The sequence below is a fragment of the Neltuma alba genome, unplaced genomic scaffold (genome assembly GCF_004799145.2).
Source record: "Neltuma alba isolate B1F8T4 unplaced genomic scaffold, ASM479914v2 tig00007714_pilon, whole genome shotgun sequence".
In the NCBI taxonomy this organism is placed as follows: Eukaryota; Viridiplantae; Streptophyta; class Magnoliopsida; order Fabales; family Fabaceae; genus Neltuma; species Neltuma alba.
In genome coordinates, this window is record NW_021634851.1 from 1 (window position 1) to 14,334 (window position 14,334).

General features: G+C 28.9%; 1 pseudogene; it reads left to right on the top strand.

The window, feature by feature from the left end:
- Positions 1–2,111: 2,111 nt before the first annotated feature.
- On the top strand, positions 2,112–2,550 carry LOC114753124 (uncharacterized; annotated as a pseudogene).
- Positions 2,551–14,334: the final 11,784 nt, after the last annotated feature.

Consider the following 14,334-nt stretch of genomic DNA (forward strand, 5'->3'; position numbering starts at 1 on the left):
CTAGTCGAAGCACCCCGTACAGAGAGAGAGAGAGTGCGCGCGCTGGAAACAGAATGTGTGCCTGTGCATGTAACGCGGTAGAACGTATTATTGGCTACCCCTGCGGTTGATGTGACGGATGGAGATGGAAAAGGGCCAGCGTGAAAATTTACTTTAGCCAAAAATATAACGACAGAATATAATTCCAAGTACAGTGAAATTTGCATACGTAAGTATAAATACTATTTTAAATAAAAAAATTACTTCCTTGGTCTTAAATGTGTAAGATTAATAACTAATTTATAAAAATTAATAAAATTATGAAGTTAATTACTAATAAATTTTATATTTGTTTTTCTAAAATGTTCTTATTAATTATTTATATGTATGTTATTCACAGAAAAAGTTTAGAAAAATTATAAATTTAGGAGACAGTTAATCGTTGTACTATGTTTGAATCAAAATAATGGAAGGATTAGAAAAATTATATTTTTTATCAGTTATAAACAATATAGTTTAATTTTTAGATTATGTAACGCATAGCCACACTAGTTTATTATGTAAATTGTCCAAAAACTTTACGTCAAAGTGTAATTTTGGTGTTTTAACTTTTATAAAATTTAAATTTATTTATTTAATTTTATAAAATATTCTTTCAGTCATTTAATCCATCTGATTAACAGGAAATATCTATAAATCCAAATCAATCCGCCTTTGTAATGAAAGATTCAACATCTCTTAAATAAAACCTCAAATTTGAACATTATAAATTTAAAATTAAATTGCACTAGTTTTTTGTATAATTAGAGACTGACGAGATCATTTAAATATACAATTAAACTGTTAGTATCATATAATACCTCCGATGATTAATATAAAAATCCATTTGATTTTTATTTTAGTTCTAAATATAAGATCCCAATTCATTTTATCTCTCATATTTATCTATTTTTTTAAGATAGTTCTTATAATAATAATAGTTCTAACCAATACACACTTGATTAGCAAGGATATTTTAGAAAAAAACATTTATTTATTATAAATAACTAACTTATCTAATTTTTTTAATATATTTAAACTAGTCAACTAGCTCTTATATTAAGTATAGGAAGCAATAAAAAATAAGTGATAAAAAAATACTCCTACTATCCTTAATTAAGGTAGCACATTATTGGAGGGTTGATCTTAATTCTAAATGTAACATTTATCTTTCATATTTATTATTTTCTCCCAAAACAACAACTATTAATACTCCCTCTACAAGGTGATGAATTCTTCTTTCATTTCCAACAATAGTTGAAGCGAAAGATCATCCAAAATAATGCCATTTTAGGATACATGTGTTATATTTATTATAATTAATTAAATTAACTAATTTTTAATCTAATCAAATTAATTAAATAGGTCATATATTAAAAATCAGAAGATTTTTTTGGTCATTACTTGATTTGGAATACAAGCTGCTAAATTACTCAGCTCTCACCATCAAGTCAAACTATGAAACGATAAAAATGATGGTTAAAATTACATAAGTAAGAAGTATTGCAAAAACTTTCAGTCGTAGATATTATTATGAGCTACTAAAGATTGTACTTCTTCTATCCTAAATATAAGATTCTTATACTAATATATAAGGGTTATATATTTATGATCAGAAAAGTAAATAATTGCTAAAAACCATTATGCATTGAGTCTAACAAAAAGAGTTAGTCCTTTACAACATAACAAACCAAAACGATAAGAGAGATATCCACATTTAATGATCGGCAGTGTCAAACAACATTAAATCCAATAAGAGAATATTTGTGCCTAAAAAAAAAAGAATTGTTAAAAAATTTTGATGACAAGTTGAAATTTATTATTATTTTTTACTTTAAAATTATCATTATAGTCCATTAGGTTGTTAACGAAACTTTTTATCCTTGCTCTAATTCTCCCCCAGAAAATTACAGCCACTACTATTCACTCCTCCGCTGATTGAGCAGCATAAATCCAAAAGAAGACAGCTGGCATAGTACGTACCGCCATGAGTTTTCTTCACACTTCACAGCATAGTGGAGACCACTCTTACAGTTTCACTTTAATATTACTTCGTCTCCTCCAATCTTCAGTAACTCCCTGTGATACCAACCATGGCTTCTTCAAGCTTCAGCTTCACAGAGCACTGGCTTCTGGTGGCTGCCACGGCGCTTATCTGTGGATCCGTCACCTACATTATCTACGACGCCGTCATGGCCACCGCCTCCGAGCTGCTTCAACGCCTTCTCATGATCTCGCCGCTGCTGCTGATCATTGTCGTTCACTGCCTCTCCTCAGGTACTCAGCTCAACTTTCCCATGCCGGGATCTGAACCCGCCGCCATCCACCGTGCCGGAGGCCTCCCCCTGGGGCGTCGCCTTCGTCCTTCTTATTCTCTTCGTCCTTATCTCCTACCAGCCCTCATTTCTCAGCCTCGTTTCCTAGCTCTCTTTCTCTACCTTGCATGTTTTCATGTGCTCCTGTACATTCAGTGTTCATGTCGCTGTAAAAAATTATAATTATGGACTGTATCTATAAATTGTTAGATTTTTAGAAGTCATAGAGGCGATATAACTATTAATGGCCATGGAGACTTTTATATTGATGGTTATGAAAATCGTAGTTAATTATTTTACCACGAGAGTCCTTCCAATGATTCCGAAAATGAGGGCTTCAGCCTTAAGCTGAAATTTATTTTATTATTTTTTCACTTAGACAATTGGTTAGCAATTCCCAAATTAAGGGCTCATTTGGTTGGCGTTTATAAGTATTATAAATCCGTTTTACGTAAATTAAAACAAAACTCATCTTATTTTTATTTCGTATTTTATAAATTACGATTAAAAAGTTATTTACAACTTAATCTTTTTAGGAGTGGGTTGGAATCCTTCGTTCAAGAAGACCCCTTATCACTCATAAGGCAACCACATTATAATCCTAATATAGTTTTTCTTTGGCCAAAACAAGTAATGTGGCTTTTGGGGATCAGCTTTTCTTTTGTTTGTTTTTTTTTTTTTTCGGCCAGACGGGGATCAGCCTTTAGCTCAACACTCTAAACAGCGGTACGTGGTTATGAGTTTGAAGCTTCTATAATAACCAGAAGTGGATATTTGATCTTTTAACTTTGCACATATAAAATTTTATTTTAGTCCTTTAATTTTACTATTTTTACTATTAATATAAGAGCTAGTTGGAGAGTTGAATTTAACCCTAAAAAAATCTCAATCTATTTGTCCCCTATACTTATCACTATTTTTTTTATAATATCCCTATTAATTACACATGTTAAAAGAATTTGCATTAAAAGGTAGTTTCAATACAAATGATTTAAAAGGTTGTTTTGGGAAAACCAAATTTTTTGACAAATAAGTCAACCCTAACATCATTAATTTGATTAAGAAAAATACTTACATTAAAAATTTAATTATTGACAAAACATTATCATGACATCTTAAGTTTAAACATTTTTTAAGAGAAAAGGAGCAATGATTGGTACAAAAAAATTATAAAAAGATTAAGGTGTTAGGATTGGAAAACTGAAAAAAATAAGCACTCCAAAATGCTAGCATCTAACGAAATCACGTGACTTAAAGAAGTCAGTTAAAATTAGTGCAAGATAATAAATATATAAAATAAATGTAACTTATTATTTTAAAATATCCTTATTTATGGGAAGGATAAGTGAAAGAGAAAAAGAGCAGAAAAAGAGACGGAGAGAAAAAGTGAAAAAAATATGAGAGAAAAATATATAATTAATATAATTAGGGGTAAAAAAAAGAAGAAACAAATGCATGTATTAAATGAAATCAAGCCCGGCCCCTTCAAAGATTTGATGTTTATGGTTTAAACCAAAGGGAGTACTTTATAAAATTAATGAATCAAATTAAGACATTTTATAAAGCTAGAGAAGCAAAGATATATTTTTCCTGTATAATAAATGTGCATGAGTTTATATATATTACTATATTCAATCCAGCTAGATTATAAAAATTAGGTAAATTAGTTATTTGTAACAAATATGATTTGGCTTCCATAAACTACCCTCTTTACAATTAATAAGAATATTTTAAAAAAAATTATAAATTTAAAATACAAGTCAATTGAGATCTTATATTATATCTCGCAACAAAGAAATATCAAGGTAGTGCAAATGGTGTCAAGGCCATAATGTTTAGTGATGGCCCTACATGCGCCATGGGCGGATCCCAAATCCATGGCGTTGGACATTTTGAAGTATTGTTTTTATATCCAAAGTGGCATCGAAAATCCCCTAAAAATAAGAACATTGAGTTGTTAGCTGTTTGTTATAATTTTTTGAGTTAATACTGTTGTTCGTCCTTATAATTTCATTTAATTTTGGTTTTGCTTTCTATAGTTTCAAATTGTTAATTTTGATCCCTATCATTTTATAATTTTTTCGTTTGAGTTTAACAAATGGCCCCTATACTTTTAATTAATGGTTTTGGTTTTTATTTCTATAGTTAAACTCAAACCAAGTTCTTATTAAATTATAAGGGCCAAAAGCAATGATGTAAAATTACAATGGGGGAAATTAAAATTAGATCAAATTGTACCAAGCAACAATCATATTATACTTTTTGCTTTCGGGAAAAAGTGTCTTTCTTATGCTTGCCATCATTTCTCTTCAATTAATTGCCCTTTTTTGTGACAATTATAGAATTGGAAGTTACTTCTTTCACATATGTTCTAATGCGAGCCAACGCAGAAGCATATGCGGAGATCTATTGGGACCATCATGACAGACGCATCCTAAATAGATTTTAGAATATTATTTGTAAAATGGACATTCATTAGGGCTTGTTCGCACTTGTATAACCGTTATCTCAAAATCTTAATTTTCTTTTGTATTATGCATTTTTATATTTAAGAACAGTGGCAACAAATTACGACTTTATTTAAAATTCACATCCCATTTTTATATTTTAACATCTTTTTTTTTCATCCTTACCTAAATTAATCATATGCATTTTTATTGGATAAACATAAAGGATCTAAATTGACGTTTGAACCAACAACTTCATGTGCTTAGCTCAAAAAGTTGCTGTCTCTGAAGATATAAATAAGTGAAAGAAGCGACGTCGGTGAATGTATTACGTCAGACTCAGTGCTCATGTAATTAAATAATGAGTTAGTTATACTGAGAAAAATTCATAGGACAAATTTTATATTCAATTGTTTGTATTTATAAGGGTTAAACAACATTTCTGCCCCCCAAAAATTTTCCTAAAAGAGCTGTGAATAATCGAAGACTTTTTTTGGTGCAATTTTTTCCCGAACATAGTAAAAACATAACAATTTTGTCCTATCCAAACGGGCCCAAATGGTCAACATTAGGTGGCCATGTTAAAAAAGCATTTTTGCCTCGTGAGTTTTTAAAAAAAAACTGAGTATCTGAAAGTTTTTTGTATGCAATTTTATCCCGTAAATACTAAAAAGGGTAGCAGTTTCGCTCCATCCTAAATTGTCGCCTGACTCTTATATAATATATCCATTTAGAGGTTAACTAAATTGGTTTGAGAGAAAATAATAAATATTAAAAGTAAAGTAGATTAAAATCTCATATTTAGAATTAAATATCATTTCGAACTAATTCTTATATTAAGAATAAGGAGTATTCATCTATATTTTTATTTATCTTTTTATCAGAGATGTAATATTTTTCAATTTTATTTATTATATAAAAACTAGACATACATTTATTTTACATTTTGTATTGAGCTTTTGAAATGATCGCTCAAGTAAATAATAGCTCATTAAAAAAGTACTGCGTATAATTTTTTTAATATTTTATGTTGATATAGTCTCTTACCATTTTTTGTAATATTTATCAACCAAAGGGTAAAAGATATTTCTGGTTTGATTTGGGTTTTTTTTTTTCGCCTACATATTTAGTAATTATTGATTTGACTTTATGGTTATTTTTGTTGATTGTTCATGTTTTCATGAACACCGGTAATGATGACGATAAAAGAAAAAAAAGGTTTCTTTTGGTTTTTTTTTTCAGTGTGATGATGATGTGGTGTCTTACGATAAGATAATATATCAACATAAAATATTTAAAAAAAATTAGACGTAGTACCTTTTTGATAAATTATTTACTCAGGTGATCATTTCAAAAACCCCATACAACATGTAAAATAAATGTATGTCTAGTTTTTATATTAAAAATAAAATTGAAAAGTATTATATCTATGATAAAAAAAGTTAATAAAAATACAAATAAATACTCTTTATCTTTAATATAAGAGTTGGTTGAGGTTAGATTTGATCCCTTTTTTTTTAAGCAAAAAGGTTAGATTTGATCCTAAATATGATATTTTAGTCCACTTTGCTTCTCATATTTATCATTTTCTCTCAAACTAAGATGCTTAACTTATAAGTTGATATATTATATAAGACTCAAATGACAATTTTAAGTAGGGTGAAATTGCCACATTTTTACTACTTCTTAAACAAAATTGCACCTAAAAAAAAAATTTCAGATACCCATAGCTCATTTTTGAAAATTTTCGGGGCAAAAAAGCTTTTTAACTCAATCAATCTTAGTTGACCATTTGACTCTATTAGGACAGGGTAAAATTGCTACATTTTTACTACTTTTAGAACAAAATTACACCCAAAAAAACTTTCAGATATCTATAGCTCCTTTTTGAAAACTTTAAGAACAAAAATGCTGTTTAACCCTATTTGTAAAGTCAAGTTTATAGATGAATTTATAAATGTACATATGCATTTTAACAATTAAGCATGACAAAATAACAAATGTCCATATTTCAATAACTGCTAATAGCAAAATAACAAGTATTCATATAAAAATTTATATACTACATCTGGTTCTAATTATAAGAGCTAGTTAACTAATTTAAGAAATTAAAGAAAAAATTAAGTTAGTTATTTGTAATAAATAGGTGTTATGTTTCCTAAAATCCTTGCTAATCAAGTATATTGGCTAGAACTACTATTGTTGGAACGACTACCTTTGAAAAAAATATATAAATATAAGAGACAAAGTGAATTGAGGTCTTATATTTAGGATCAAAATAAAAGTCAAACAAGATCTTATATTAAGGATTGGAGGTAGTATATCCTAACTTTTTTTTTTACCAGCGGTAGTATATCCTAACTTACATTATAAGAGGATATGTGAAATTTTATAAGTGTTCACAGATGAATTTATAAATGCAAATACTTATTTTAACAACTAACAACGATAAATAACAAATATGATCAGAGAACTTGATCCAATTAATGAATATAAATAATTTGATCTAAATTTTGTGCCAATTTATATCATGCTATCTATTTTTTTTAACATTAATGACATTGCAGAGCTATTATATTCTTACTATTATTATTAATCCTTTCATTTCTTTTTATAAAAAAATAATTTTTTTCATAGTGATATTCTAAATGTAAGAAACAAGTTCTTTTTGTCTGAAATTCTAAATTGATCTTTTCATTTTCATCCCATTAAATATATGTGTCACTTATTATCTCTGTAATAAATTTTCACTTATTATGTCTCATATACTCTCTTTATAAATAAGGATATAATTAAAATATAAATTACATATTTATTATTTTTAACAAAATTTAACTAACATTTTGAAAGACGTGATTTTGATAGTTATTTTTAAAAAAAAAAAAAAGAAAGGAGGGAGGAAAAGTATTTGAAATTTATTTACAAAAACAAGAATGTTATTGTTCTTTTTCCTTTGTCCGTGACAAAATAAATGTTTCAGATCATGAAAGAAATTACGGCTGCCGCATATTGTTTCTAGCGTCAATGTTGGTTTTCCCCCACTGCTTTTAGATATTCCCTAAATATTTATTGCCAATTGGCTTAGGTTAATTGGGGAGGGGATACTAAATTTCTTGAAAAATAATATTAAAAAAATTTTCTTTTAGTTCACTGAATTAAAAATCGTAACTTCTTGTGAAAGTAATTGAAAATAAAATTATTGAGTAGAACTAATAAGTTTCTTTTCAGTAAAATACATTAAGTACTCCTATATTTTACTCAAGTGTTTTGAAAATGTATATAAATCTCTCATAAAATTAAAATGTATGTTATACAACCTTCTTGCAGACATTTTGAATGGACTCAGTATTTCTCGAAAAAATTTCTTTAATAATGCATTGACCAAAATAACAAATTACTCCCTAGCAATAATGACTTTTCTTCCTTTTGTATTTAAAGAAAAGGACATCCCAACCATTAGGACTAAAGACCAAATGATCCTTACTAGATTGATATGATTTATTAGCTGGAAGCAATGCTTAAAAGCAAAATTAAAAAAAGAACTGATATGCTTAAATTCTTAAATAGCTGCAATTGGGAAAATTCTCACCCCTTGATGAAGAGCCAAATTTCTTTTCCTCCAAATGATATTAAGAGGACAGATGATTTCATAAGCAATGTATAGGTGATTATCTTTACAAAGCTGAATGAAAGTTGTTTGACCCAAAGGATGAAATCATCAAAATTGGAATCCAAAAGCTTAATTGACAAATCTCCAAACCATATTGCTTTAGTGAAGGGAAAGTTTTCAGATTAAAAACTTTATTGGGGTGAAGGATGTGATAATTTTTATACGGAAAAAGTACCACTCTTTATAAATTGTGTACATAAAAAATATCGGAAATCTGCTTCGGATCAACTTTACCAATAACATTTTTAATGGAGGATGTTTCTGTGCAATCTTCCCAAAAATAAATGATGGGCACAATCATAATTAGACTTCTCTGTGAAGAAACTTTTATTAATTTTCATATAATAACTACTAGGAGTTTTGAGGTGACAATTATTTTGAGCAACAACATCGAAGGGCAGACACACTCATTCCAACACAGATCCCTCCCTTTGGGAATCCCTTGTTAATGCATAATCGATTGCATTGAGAAGATGAAGCACCAGAACATGGCCCCTGGCACACTAATTGCGGATCGGTGATTCCTCTTGCTGGTCCTGCATACCAGTAAAGGCAGTTTATTAATATTGTTTCAAAAACTTTGACTTAATTTTTCCCCAAAAAAATTAGTATATTTAATAGAGTTAAAGGTGAGTTCAGCACCCTTTTGTCAAGTACGTCCAGCAATTTAAAATATTTTGTAATATTTTATAATGCGTCCAGTAACATGAAGTATTTTTTTAGCTATATCCAGTGTCATAAAGTATTTTTGTAGTGCCCTAAAATATTTTGTAGTTTATTAAGCACCCTAAAGTGTTTTTTCAAGTGCATCTAGTATCTTAAAAAATATTAAAAATATACGTTATGGTGCTTGAATACATTCACTTAACGAAACTTTTGATGAGTTAATAACAAAATTAGAATTACTTATGAAATAATGTCTTAATAGCACAATTGCTTTTTAAAAAAATACTACTTTAATAGAAAAATTACACTACAAAATATTTTAATATACTAAGTATACCTAAAAAGTACCTCAGGCTGCTTAATGCAATGCTGCCCTTACCATTAACAATGTTAATGGTTAATGTTACTATTTTTAAAATAAATGCAATGTTGCCCCCTACTATTAGCGATATTAATGGTTAATGTCACTATTTTTAAAATCAACTTTTAAAATGGTGGGAGGCAACATTATTATAATTAAAACTTTTTCTGGATAAATTTGCTAAAAAAATCCTAATAGTCAAATTTTAAAAACATTAACCTAATATTGGATGAGAGAAATATGAAAAAAAACGCAATAAATGTCTTGTACATGACTTATGAAAAAGATAAAAGTGGATTATTAGTTTTTTTTCCCTACACGTGGACACATATTCTAGCAGAGATTTAAATCTTGGTTCCTATATGGTGAGGGATTAGCTCTTTCTACTAAATCCAACCGACTAATAAAGTGGATTATTTAGTTTGACTAAAATCATAGAGGTTTTTTCTTACTAAAAAACTTATACATTGCTTTCATTTAAAAAAAATTAAATTACAGAATCAGATTTTGTCAAATTATACAAATATCTTTACTTCATATCGGATTCTACACAATCTCGAAAACGAAGCATAAATTACATATTTGTGCCTTGATTATTTTCAAAACCATCGCATATATATGGAATTAAATCTTCCCTTCAATGCTTATATTTCTCGAGTCCTCAAATCAAATGTAAAAATTTAAACAATCGTGCTATTTTTATATTTTTATTTTACACAAAAGAAATACACAAAATTATCTTATTCTCAAAAGAGGGTTTTGTATATAATTTTTAACTGAAGGGTAGGGATGGAATGCAAAAAAAAAAAAAAAAAAACAAAAACAAAGAAAGGTCGACGAGAAGAGATCCAGATTCAAAAAATTATATTTTTGTGTGAACTTTAAAAAATAACAAAGAAAAAAATCCGTGCAAAACTTTTTGAAAAATTACTTCATTCGAAATATTAGTCCGTAGAGAAACTGTAATCTAATCTGAAATATGAATTGAGATTGGAAAAGCTTACTGTTAATCTTACTCAGTATATATCTGTCAGCTTCAAAATAAAAAAATTAAGTGAAGTTTCTACAATAATCCAATATATAAAAATAAAATTAAAATCCTTTCACGTGAAGCAATAAGATGAAATTACATGAAACAAGAATATATATGATTACCTGATGCAGAAACGAAGAAGAAAGCATATAAGAACCGCACTAAAGAGATGGTTTGAGAAACTCTCGATGCCATTCTCTCTCAATTTCAGTTTGCCTCTCTAACTTGATTCTTTGGTTATGGATAATAAAACTCACTTTTGGACAAAAGAAAACTCAATTAATGACTTATAGGCCTTTATATATAAGGTTATGATATATCGTTAATTATAAATTATTAGATTAAATGCAATTAATTCTACAGATTATCAATCATAATCATTGCAAGATTATCAATAATATATTCAAATTTGTTATATCATTAATACATGATAATATCTTAAGTGTGATACTTATCTAAAAGCTGAGAGAGAGAGAGAGAGAGAGAGAGAAGTAACGAAAGTACCATTAATGACAAAACAAAATCTGATATAGGCAAGGAATGCATATGCAAATCAAAAGACATAGAATAATATTAAAATGAACATACCAGAAACAGAGTTTTTTAAAAAAAAAAATACGAACCTTTTTTTGGCATAAAAAGCCAAAAAAAAAAAAGGAGTCTAGATCAACAGATTCCACATTATCATCAATACTAAACATAACAACTTGGTGCTGGATCTCATCTCCCCGCTTGTGCTGCTTATCCTTGAGATGAAATTCCACCGCCCAGGTCAGATTTGGATACATCCAGAGTTAAAATTTTAAAATTTTAAAATAACTGTTTTTCCCCCAAAAACTTGCCATTGGCCGCCTAATTGCTGTCGTGAATTAAAAAAGGATTATCATTATAATTATTATTTAAATAATTTAATAATTTGAAAACATATTATGAAAATAAATTCAATAATATTCAAATTGAATTCCCAATACTTAACTAAAATTGAAGACTGAATTCAAATTGATATTATATGTTAATATTAATTTATGATTTACTATTTCTGGTTATTAATATAAGATCTATTTAGGGGGTGTTTAGGAAAAATTTGCCCAAATACCCATCAAAAATCAATAACCATGGTTTTGGGTCAAAATCTATGGGGGTGTTTGGATGAAACCAAACCATAGTTTTGAGAATAGCTTATGGAAAATAGATTCTTGAAAAAATAGATTTTATGAAGAATAGATTTTGTGAAAAAGTGATTCTGAGAAGTAACAGTGTTTGAATAGTTATTATCAGAAGCACTTTTTATACATGGAAATTACCAAAAAGGGTATAAGTTAATACAATAATTATATCAGGGATATTTTTATCATATATTTTGATTTGAAGAAATAAAATTTTTAATGAAATAATTTGTACTCACATAATTAATAATTTATAAGATAATATAATTAATAAATAATTAATAAGTGTATATATATTTATAAAACATAATATTAAATATATTTATAGAAAAAATTATTTTTTTTCTAACAGAAAAATAATAATTTTTTTAAGATTTTAAACATGAAATCCCATAATATTTTTTTTACAACTAATTATTATAATAACATACTACCTTTGATGTTTAATATAATTAATTAATTAATTGTCACCACATGTATATATATTCATAAAACATAATAGTAATAATATTTTTTGGAGAATATGAATTATTAAAGTAAGTAATAATTGGTGTGCGAATATAAGGTTTAATATTAATAAAAGGAATATAAATAAAGAAGTGTCATAATAATTAAGATGATGCATCGATACAGAGCATTTGTAATAGGTTTTTTTTAACTACATATTACAATCTAAGATAAAGGAAAATAAATAAGACATGACTATGATCTTTGTCTTTGTAATGAATTAACAAGTTCCTCTCTTATGCTGTCACGAACCTGAGCCATGTAAGATGAAGATTGAATTGATGAATGTATATGTGAAAATCCAACCCCATCATCATCTTCTTTTGCATAAGTACCCTCTTCTTCCAACTGAACAAATCCAGGATCAGTAATAGATGTCATTCTAATAAAATTATGTATAGCCATCGTTGCACAAACGATTTTAACTTGTGTTTCATAGTCATAAGATGGCATGTTTTGTAAGATTGCAAACTTATTTTTCCAAACTTCGAAAGTTCTTTCAACTATACTCCTTAAACTTGAATGAAAATAATTAAAGACCTCATTATCATTTTGAAACGTAGATGTCCTTCGAAAATCGGGCAGATGGTAACGCTCCCGTCTATATGGGCCGAGATATTCATTTGGTGTTGGGTATCCAGCATCCACCAAATAATATTTTTCTATATTAAAAATGAAATTATTGTAAATTATGTTTCTATTGTTAAGGTAAATATAAATAAAATGTAAGAGAGAAAAAAAAAAACCTTTAGGTGGATGGGGAAAGTTCATTGAAGGAGTTGTGAGGGCATGATCAAATATCCGAGCATCATGTGCACCACCTTCCCATCTGGCCAAGACAAAAGTAAAACACATGTCCCAATCAACAACTGCCATGAAATTTTGCGACACTGTTCCTTTTCTAGAAATAAATTTAGTTTGATCTGTTGTACTGACAATACAGGAAACATGTGTGCCATCAATTGCTCCAATAGCATGTTTAAAAAAAGGCCAGTATTTACCAAACCGAATTTTTGTATGAATATGCCGGAATGTTGGATCTTTCGGTTTGATATTAGACATTGCAAGTCTACAGCATGCCATTAAGACATTATGAAAATGTCTACTAATTATCTCCCCTAAATGTTGAAATCTTTCTTATTGCATTCTGCTACTAAGTGCATGGCCAACGGTATGTAAAAACATTGCAACTGATTCATGTATCCCTATATTTTTAGTTTCTTTTAGACCATGTTGTTGCAATTGTTCCACCAGACTTAAGAACACACCCCATTCCATCCTAAACACGTTATAACAACGACTGGGGTTGCCATCTAAAACATCCCTTACCCATAAGCTGCCTGTATAAGTACTTGTATGTCGAGGCTCTTTACATAAGTTCAAAGTAACGTATGCACCGACCAATGCTGCAACTTTGTTAACCCGTTTTTTTCGTCCCTTAGCATGTTCTTCCACATGTTTAATTTCATCATCCATATTCGTTTTATCCTGTGCACATACACATAAAGTTTAGAATACTTATGTAGAAATTATGAAATATTTATAAAAGTTACAGAGTTGTTTGATTCATATAACAACCCACAAGTCACATAAAAACAATACACATATGGAACTGTCTAATATAATAAACAAGTCATAAATCCCTAGCGTAATACTCCAAAATAGGCAGAAGTTGTTCCTTCTGATCCTTTAGAGCTGCATACATTTCTTGTGCATCCAGCCGTTCCATAAGGAGTCGTGTGCACCATCTAAAGAAATCAGGATCACTGACAGCTTCAGGAACTGTTTTCAAATGATACAGGACTCCCCTAATTGAAATCTCATAAGCACGCGCTTCTTCTTCCAACCTTCTAGCTTCTTCTTCCAACCTTCTAGCTTCTACTCGTGAAAGGACCTCATTTTCACGCTCAGCCTCAGAAATATTTGTTTCAGCAATCAGGCTAAGTGCATTTGCTATTTTCATAGAGGGAGATGTGCGTTTCTTCATTATTTCACTCTTCCTTCTGACCCCTATAGGTCGACTCCCACCTTTGTTTGTACCCCTACCACTGTTATCCTGTCTCAATTCAGTGTTGCCCCCACTACCTCCACTATTGTCATTGAAGTTCACTGAGTTAAATTCCCCACTTATACCAGTTGGGGCATCTAAAA